Source organism: Panthera uncia (assembly GCF_023721935.1).
Source record: "Panthera uncia isolate 11264 chromosome B2 unlocalized genomic scaffold, Puncia_PCG_1.0 HiC_scaffold_24, whole genome shotgun sequence".
In the NCBI taxonomy this organism is placed as follows: Eukaryota; Metazoa; Chordata; class Mammalia; order Carnivora; family Felidae; genus Panthera; species Panthera uncia.
This window is the reverse complement of record NW_026057580.1, coordinates 43,589,983-43,600,231: the sequence shown is the minus strand read 5'-3', so window position 1 is coordinate 43,600,231 and position 10,249 is coordinate 43,589,983.

Below are 10,249 nucleotides of genomic sequence, written 5' to 3'. Positions count from 1 at the left end.
TGCCAGTATTTATGCAGTTAGCTGCAGAATTATGTAACCTGTCTCCAAGATGGCAGCCATAATCCCTCCTTATCCCACATTCAATTGAACAAACTTGTACATCCAAACAATGCTACACTACAATAAAAGGAATGAACTGTTGATATAAGCAACAGCCAGGATAGACAAGGATCTTATGCTTAGTGAAAAAAGTATGTAATCTTGAAAGATTACATACTGTAAGATTTCATTTATATAACATTCTCAAATGAGAAAAGTATATAGATAGAGAACAAATTAGTGGTTGGCAAAGGACAGAGACTAGAGTTGATGGTGTGACTGGGAGAGGATGAACACAGATACAATGAGACAGCCTGAAGGAGTTCTTTTGTGGTGCTAGAATAGTTCTGTATCTTGATTGTGGTGGTTGTTACACAAATCTATACATGGTATAACATTGCATAGAACTGTATGCACACACAAATAAAGGTTTAAAAATGATGTAAAGGTCTTGGGGTGCCTGGGTGGCTCAGTTGGTTGAGCGTCCGACTTCGGCTCAGGTCATGATCTCACGGTCCGTGAGTTTGAACCCCACGTCGGGCTCTGTGCTGACAGCTCAGAGCCTGGAGCCTGTTTCGGATTCTGTGTCTCCCTCTCTCTCTGCCCCTCCCCTGTTCATGCTCTGTCTCTCTCTGTCTCAAAAATAAATAAACGTTAAAAAAAAAATTAAAAAAATAAAAATGATGTAAAGGTCTTTAGTTAGCAATATACTAATGTCAATTTCCTGGTTTTGATAGTGTGCTAGATCACTATATATTGTCCAATAAGCCGTAGCCACGTATTTTTTAATTTTTTTAATGTTTATTTTTGAGAGAGAGAGAGAGAGTGAGCCAAGAAGGGGCAGAGAGAGAGAGAGAGAGAGAGAGACAGAATCTGAAGCAGGCTCCAGGCTCTAGCTGTCAGCACAGAACCCGACGTGGGGCTCGAACCCACGAACCACGAGGTCATGCCCTGAGCCGAAGTCTGGCGCTTAACCAACTAAGCCACCAAGGCACCCCTAGCTATATATTTGATACCACCATTTTAGGAAGTTGGTTGAGCCTACATGGGACTCTGTACCATTTTTGCAACTTGCTGTCAGCCTATAATTATTTCAAAATGCAAGTTAAAAAAAAAGTGCACGCAGGATAGGAGGGATTATCTTCACCATCTTGGAGAAAAGTTGCACAATCCTCCAGCTAAGTGAGTAAATAGTGACACAGAAACTGAGAACTTGGGATCTAGGAGTCAGCAAACAAAAGTCATGATCCCAGATGATCTTCCCCTATTTGGTTAAGAGGACAGGAGGCAAGAGCTATGGGTTGGTGAGAACCATCAGGGCTCAATTTCCATTAACTCAGGCTCAGGATGTAGTGCTTGTTTCTGAGGGTAAAAAGTCTACTAGACAGGGCAACTAACTGCCAAAAAATAGAGGGAAACTTGGGCAGAGACAAAATCCTGAAAATGAGGCCAAACTGGAGAAGGGAATGGGCAAAGTGGGGTTTAGACAAACCTTGGGAGTTTTGGCAACGGGGGAATCTGAGCCAGTGGGTCTTGTGCTGGCGGTATGACTCATCACCAAATCCAACAGTGTTGGATTCAGAGGCAGGTAAAGTGCACAGACTGTTGAAAGACTTCTGGAACTAGGACAGGCCTGAGCTCTCAAGGGACATCATGGTGAGGAGCTAGAGAATGTAGACAGTGGAAATCAAGCAAAGGTCAAAGCATAAAGAGAAAATAGGCACTTTCCTCTTCCAAGGAATTCTACATTTGACCTCCTTTCCTTTACCATTGCATTTCTTGCACATGGTTTTAATTAGGAAATGACTGCAAAGTACTATACTTCTTTTTATAGAACTAGAACACTGATTAGCAAGAATTGTTAAGGTTATACTTAGATGGAATCAAACCACATATGGTGACTGAAGTCATTCTGTTTCTTTGCGGGGGTGGTGGGGTGGTTGTGGTGGTGGTTCTGAATGGCAATGTACTTTATGGACACTGTCCCTGCTTTTTTCTTTGAACAGAAGGAAGAACTTTTAAAATAACCTCAATGAAATCCCCTTTCCCCGCCCCCCAAAGCTATGTCAATACATTTAAGTATTGAGGCTTAAAATTCCCTGACTGAACAGCACTCTTATTCACTTTCCAAGATAGGCAAAAGGCAAGTTATTTTCTGTTTTTTCTTCTATCCCTACACCCCAGTATAATGGGACTACACCAATAGGCTGAGTTCTTGTTCCCATTGTGAATGGTCATGTGAGTAAATGCTGATGTCTTATTCAGAGCCCCTGCCTTTCCACCCCATTCTTGAGAAGAATGTTTTATATAGAACTACTTCCATGCTCTTTATGCCCGTATACAGATGTAACTTAATCCTATTTTAATGTTAGAAATGTTGGGTACCGGGCACACACTTCAAATGCTTTCTTAGGACCTAATTTGGTTTCTAAAGGTATTAAGGATGCCTGGATATGCACAGAACACATTTTAAAAAATCAATTCGATAGTGAATTATTTTACACTGGCTACTGAATAAGGGCTTCAAAACCTCTGATTAGTGCAGGATACTATTTAAATGCATGCTCTCAATTTAACAGAACATACGGAATAAAAAAAAACACTGAAGAAATTGTGAATAATAGTTTTGGTGATAAAATAACTTGCTTAGTAGCCCTAATGACTTAAATCTGGTATTTATTTTATACAGATTTTTCCATCAAAATATAATTCCAAGTAGTACCAAACATAACAATGGCTATATTTTAACAAAGACAGTACTGGCTCTAATGGTCAGGGCTTCAATTATCAGAAGTTTCGTACACTAACAAGAAGATGATTATGAATTTAGCTTCACATATTGAATAAAATGTGTGGCATGAAAGCATGAAGTGATACTTCGGCAGGAAGCCAAGTACAGACTTTTAGCCCCCAATGTTTGGCTGTACTCTAGCCTGCTTGTTGGCATACCATGCCCTTCCCTGCCTACGATTGCTATCTCCCAATGAGAATCTGGTTGACACCTGATCCTTATCTCAGTGGGTTGCCATCAAAGTTATTTTTTTAAAAAAACACAAAGCTCTTTGAGCTTCTCTGACCTAAGTAGGAATCACCTTTCATTTTCTGTTCTAAAATAGGCTATTCGCTGCTTGGGAAAACAGAACGTGGAATTCTGGACCTATGCCCTAGGGAATAGCTCAGAGTCCCCCTTACACATTGGCAGTGGCCGTTAGGTTACCCTGATTACTCTGTAGAAAGCACAGCCCAGCCTTGACCAGGAACACTGGAAACCCTGAAGGGACAGCCAGTATTATAAACTGCTATTAGAAAAGGAATTCCTTAGAAAAGGAACATGCCTAAGAATTGTGCCTTGGTTTATGTTTGACAATTTGTCTTGGTTTCATGACTCTTGGCTCTGAAGCATCTTGTGATACTTTCAAAAAAGATTTAAGTGACTGAGTATGTATATATTGCTCTGCTAATCACTGCATCCTTTAATCAAAGAGAAAATATGGATTCTGTGTGCATTCTGAAAGTCAATAGACAATTGATCAAACTTTGTTCTGAGCACTGAGTAAAGATTTTAGTAACAAGTGGGAATGAACTGACCTTCATTAACATACCTTCACTAAGGTAACTTTTACTTTGGGCTCACTCCATCCAGAAGGTATTTATAATTAGCAGTCCAATTTGTAGGACAGAGCCAGTATAGGATATTTCGGCTTGATAATATAGCAATATCATCTGGTCGCAATAGAGGCAGATATTTTCTGTAGATGACTTTGCAATTGATCTTGTGAGTTCACAGATCTTTCATCACAAGTTAATATGATAAGTGATACAAAAGTAATTTGCATTCATCAGTATATACTGATATACACTACTTGTCAATAATGGATTGACTTTTATACTTTTGATGGCAAGTCCCACATCAAGAAATGTGTGAGAGGACTGGGTGTTTCAGCAATACTTAATATGGATGAAAAAACATGGTAGAACCTCAGGAAGGCTAAAGCTCTTAGCTGCGGTAGTGAAGATGGCAGGTGGTTTTCCTTGCATTAATTAAGGCTAGAAGTATTGATGATATGGCTTAAAAAGAGGACATTCTCACACCTGAAGTGATGTTTGACGTCAGACTTAAGGACTTCCTATGGAGAACCACTTTCTTCCCCAGTGGCTTTATGCACATTCCTTGAAATGTCGAGTGGACGCTTTCAGCTACATAAACTATTTGAGCAATGTAATGTCACAATGCATGGTGGCCACAACAGGTTTGGCCAACTGCTTTGATAGAAAAACCTGAAAATTCAAGAGATCCAGAAACCCAGATTGTTTGGACTCTAAGGTGGTGTTCAGAGGATCTACTGCCTTGGCATCCTACAAAGACTTTTTCCAGTTCTTCATGAACCATTGTTGATAAGGGCTGCTGGTATCCTGTCTGTCTGCTCAGCTTGAGAGAGGGCCATAGAAACCTCTCTCTGAGCCACACTGAAGGGAGGGAGGTGATTCAGACAAAACAAGGCTTGCCAACCCCCTTTTTTTTTTACACTTATAGACATTTATGAGCACTGCTACACATTGGACAGGATCCTAGGCATCTTTCCTGGCCCCCTTGCAATAGCATCCAATTCCTTGGCTAACTAATTCCAGATGAGGTGAAGAACTATGGTAAGCAGTAGCATCATCATCATGCAAAACCAAGACATATGGGAAAAGTTAAAGATGTGGTGTTCCTATGACTGTGTGTTTTAATCATCAGTGATGTGAGCAAGTCCCCTCTTTATGAATAGCAAAGAGCATTTGTGTTTAGGCTTCAAAGTGGAACTCTTTCTGGGTTCTGCTTAAAGTTGGTTTTTAATTTTCTTAAAATAGTTTTGGAATCTACAGTTGAGATAAGGACATTAACATTCACATATTGATTTTGCCTTTAAATTGAGGAAATATTGGAAAGTTTTAAAACTTACTTTAATATTAAAGAATAGAATAGGATAGACTCAATCGGACTACATAAACTTTCCCATTGGATATTGAACCGTGTGTGTGTTGAATGTTTTCTGCTGGGTTTCTAGTTATGTAGGGCACATCAGCTTATTTACCCCGCAGCATAGTGAGCAGCAGCGTAAGCCTGTGGTTCTCTTGGATCCAGTAAAGCTGTGATTCTGTGGGAACATTTATAATATCACGTTTTCTGTCTCTCTTCTAAAGGGCGACTGAGGGAACCGATGATCCCTCTGGGCCTTTGCATGAGTCATTCAGTGCCGCTGTTTGAGAGTTATTGGCCGGCATCAGTCACCTCCTCCCTCTCCTTCCGCCATCCTGGGGAGCTCATCTTTATCACTTCCATGCATCCCTTTTACTGTTGTGAAATTATTAAAAGAGAGAGGTAGGGGTGTGTGTGTGTGTGTGTGTGTGTGTGTGTGCGCACAAGCATGCGCATGGGAGAGGAAGGTAGAAGAATGGGTGATTTGTAGGTTTCAAATTCTCTTCCATTTTATGGTGCGGAGTTGCATGCTATTTCCAAGACAGACATCGTATGAGAAACAGATTTCATTAGAGAGTCTGAAATGACAGGAATGGTTTAAATTTAGCACTGGGGAGGGAATGCTGCCTCTAGGTAATGTACATCTAAAATGATTCCAAATGTTTTATCCGATGCCAGCTGTGCAGCCTTCTGGATAAACCATTTCACGTCATATACTTCACAGCATTTAGGGCAGATGTATCGCTCAGCCACAAAGATCCTTAACTGAAAGCAAGTGGCCGCTGTGGCGCTGCCACCTCAAAAACAGCTGTCCCCTCACTGCCACCCTTCACGTTTTCAGTGCCAGCACCTCATCCCACCAGCCTCAGTGACTGGGCTCAATGTGAGGCAGACCAATAAATTCTGCCCGCTGAGACTGGGTTTCCCTGGGTACACTAGCCATTCACTCCTATTTATTTTCCTTGGGACCCAGTGAATCATCTTTTGTACCGTCTTATGTGGTGTGACTCATTTCAGGCTATTTTCTGCCCAGCCTCAGCCGAGAGGCTCATTTCTGGAGAGGGCCCTTTCTCATCTGTTTAATGTCATGAATCACAACACTGCGCTTCATAGAAACTCCATGCTCACTTTACCAGAGATTAGTATAAACAATAAGAGCAGCCTAGCAAAGAGGTCGCCTTCGTGTGGGTGAAGCCCAGGCCTCTCCCGGGGTTATTTTAAGACCACAATTTGCATATCGCTTGACAGCAATGATAATGTTGGCCTTTGCAATTTTGTTCCCTTTGCTTTTATCAGGAGGCATATATTTATCGAATGCACTGTTGAAACCAATATCTGCTTCGTTTTCAGCACAAAAGTGGCTGGTGGTCATTCCCACTTCCTAGTGGCCTCCCCTCCTGTCCCTTCTTCCATTTTCCTTTTCTCCATGTACATTTTGGAGCAAAAATAAAAAAAATTATTTCTCCTTCCGTGCCCTAATATATGGCAAAACAGTTTTTCCAGAGGAAGCGTTACTAGTTTAATCAGAAAAGAGTCTGTCCGGTATACTTATAACTGATCAACTTTATGTTTTATGGAGATTGGAGAACTTTTGGTGTGTCTCTTAATATTACAGAAGCTAAGAATAATCAGTGCTTCCACTTAAGGACGAGGGGGAAGGTGCAGAATGTCTGGTGTCTGGTTCAGGTGCTCGGGGCTCCCTTGGCCTCCTTTACTCAGTGGAGACTCCTGATAGCGGGGCTGGGTGTGGCCCTGGGGCAAATGTTGAATCTTCTCAGCAGAACAAAGGAAATCTTTTCCCCATTGTTTTATTTAATTGCTTTCATTTTTTAGGGCACATTTTAGACTTATACAAGGGTAAGACTCAGCTTTTCCAGGATTAGGAAACAGATTGTAAAATATTTTGCTGGGTCAGGACACAAAATACCTCACCCTGAGACCAGCGCAGAGTCTTACTCAAGTCTCCAATGCCTCGAAAGTTTAGGTTCTGAAGGAAATGTGACAGGAAACGGTTGCATCCATGCCAGTTAGTTATCTAGTGAGCAAAGAGGTCCTATGTAATCTATGCAGTGTTCCTGAGGAATGCAGAGTGCTGCTAATGGTGTCCCCACTGATGGAGCCACCCCTGGCTGAGAGGCGTGGGGCCGCTCCCACAGCTGCAGCCCAGAGAGCGTAAGGCACGGCATGCTTCTGCTATGTGTTTTAAATTAGCTTAGTCAAGCTATAAATATTTTTGGTAATTTCTAAAAAAACTGAAATGTTTCTGTCTAAGCCAGAAGACTGGGTTGTGCAACACAAATTAACTTCTTATGGAGGTGGGGTCTGGAAAACAGAAGGGAAGTGTGCTTCTAACCATGGCTGCTGCAGTGGGGTTGCAGATAATTGGTCAAATTTGCTCTGAGAATTTCTCTGTTACCTCAGGCATGAAATTCGGATTCCTGCACATGGGCTCTACTAACCTCCGCTAAATGCCGACACCAGTCTCATGTGTATGTTCCCATCTCTTGATGCATACTTCCTCACGAGCTGCCTCTAAACTGACTGGTTTTACCCCATTTTCCCTAATCAGAATAATTTCTGTCTTCCTTTCCGCCATGCCTGGTATCTCTGTTTCTCCCGTCAATACCAAGGCAGACCCTCCCATCCCAAGAACTTTTTCTGAAGAAATTGAATTGAAACAATTTTTAATCACTTATGATCACCTCTTCTCTTTGTATTCCATAAGCAACACTGGTTATATATATAGCAGACTCTGGCATTCACTGGAGATCCATTCCTTGAAACAGGAAAATGATCCAAATATCATACTATATTAGAATGATGATAATGTTTGAGAGGGTGGACACGAGATGACAGACACACAGCTTTTTTTCTTCTCCTCTCTCTTCCTCTTTTCCTTCCCTCCTTCTTGCTTTATAACTTGAAAGAGACAAGGAAATACTAGGTTCAGCTGGAGCTCTTGAGCTGGACACACCTGGAAACTCTGGGCTGAATGGGGTGATGCTGACATTTTTCAGACTTTGGAACCAGTCTGGATGCCTTAACTGGAGCTCTGGTCAACCAGAATGTGGCGGGTGCCCTGGTAACATTACCTATTGTCATTTCCCATTTTCCTGGTCAAGGAAACTAAATGTCAGCAAGGCAGATAACACCTAATTATTACTGTAATATACAGAGAGCAGTGCTGGCACTAGGGTGCCTGAGGAAGATACAAAAAGGAAAGACTTAAAAGAAACTTACAAAATGCACAATACTCCAGATCACCAAATCTGTATCATCTGTTGAGTTGTGTCTTAAGTGATGATGGGTACCACCCAACTACAGTTACACACAATACTCTTTTGGTCCTAATGACTGGAAGAGGCACAGAGTAGTGGCAACTGGATCATAGAGGTGGGGCTGGACATGAAGTTCAGATATAATAAGGTGTTGAAATGCAGAGCTTAGTGATGGCTGGCAGGGGAAGGGAAGGCCTGGTCTCTGATGACATTCAGGCTTTACCCTCGGGAGACAGGGTGGATGGGGGTGTCATCCCAGTGAAAGAGGAATAGGTCATTCTAAGTGCAGCAATGGAACTTGTGATGTCTGCAATTCACTTGGACTACTGAAGACACTGCAAAGTCAACATGGCCAAATTAGAACTCTTCATTTTCAATCCTCATCCCCAATCCTATTTCTTAACCGTTTTTCTAAGTCAGTAGCATCCAACATCCATTCAGTTACTCAAAAGAAAAAACTTCAGAGAACTTCTTGTGTTTTTTTGTTTTTGTTTTTCTGCTGTTACCCCAACTGTCAATCTACTTCCAAAATAACCCAAAGACATTCCTTTTCTGTATCTCCACACAAAATAAAAGATGAACTCCACTCATGTTTTAATGGAATAATCACAGTTCTTTTCTCCTTTTAAAACAAAAATAGGAAACTAACATCAAAGTGTGGATTATGAGGCCTTGGGGCTCCCGGCACATCACAATATCTGGTACCCTCTTCTTTTCCAATTCCACACCCTTCTACAGTCACCAGTGGCCTATATTATGTACGTGAGATCTCTCCTTGGCAGGGAAAAAGAAGACAAAATGATATCATGTAACTTTGGACAGGGTATAATTTTTTCCCATCTAGTGTGGTTTATGTCTACATTTTATGAGCTTCTCTCCTTCTCTCTTTTCCTCTCTCCACTCCCATTTCCCCTCAGCCCAAATTCTTCCCGTGAATCCCTCTTTAGCCATCAATAAGGAGACCCTCAATGTGCAAATCCTATGGCACCTCTATTTGCCATAGGAGGATATCCATCTGGGGATAGTTCTGCCAGAAAGACAAGAAAGACTGAATAAATCTCCCAACTCAGAATTCAGCATAGAGACAACACAAAGGGTCAGAGCCATTTTTTTCTTATTCCTTTCTTGACTATAAAATTTTGTTAAGATTTTGTTTACTTCAAAGTATCTATAAACTCTCTGGATAAGAACTCAAAACACATTTCATCTGTTTAGTTGTAATTTCAATTCTAATTAATATAAAGATTGTTTTCTAAGGTGACCCTACCTCAAATACAGTAAGCCAAAATGATTTCTAGTCAGTCATGTGATTAACTTTTCACCAAGTAGTTTAGCAATCAAGAAGTTTTAAGTAATATGACTGTAAATTACTCTGTTTCTGAACAGTCCAAGATGTCTCAAGGGATTTCTGAATTTATGTACATATTTCTTAAAAGGCAAATATGTGAAGTATTAAAACATAATGCAGCTTTACAAAATTAACCTAGTTTCCATGTAAATGCCCAGGATTCAACTCTTGTTCTTTTTTTTTTTTTTAATTTTTTTTTAACGTTTATTTATTTTTGAGACAGGGAGAGACCGAGCATGAACGGGGGAGGGTCAGAGAGAGAGGGAGACACAGAATCTGAAACAGGCTCCAGGCTCTGAGCTGTCAGCACAGAGCCCGACGCGGGGCTCGAACTCTCGGACTGCGAGATCATGACCTGAGCCAAAGCCGGACGCTTAACCGACTGAGCCACCCAGGTGCCCCTCAACTCTTGTTCTTTATTCACTCCATTAATACATTCATACTTCCATTCTTTCTGAGTTCAAGATAATTTGAAGACACTTGTTCTGTATTTATTTAAGTCTAAATTTAAGAACTATAATTTCTGATGTATACTTTTTGAGAAAATTTATATTTAAAAAAATCTATTCATCTCCTTATAGGCAATTATTTCTTGGAGTCACTATTAATGCTTATACACAAAAA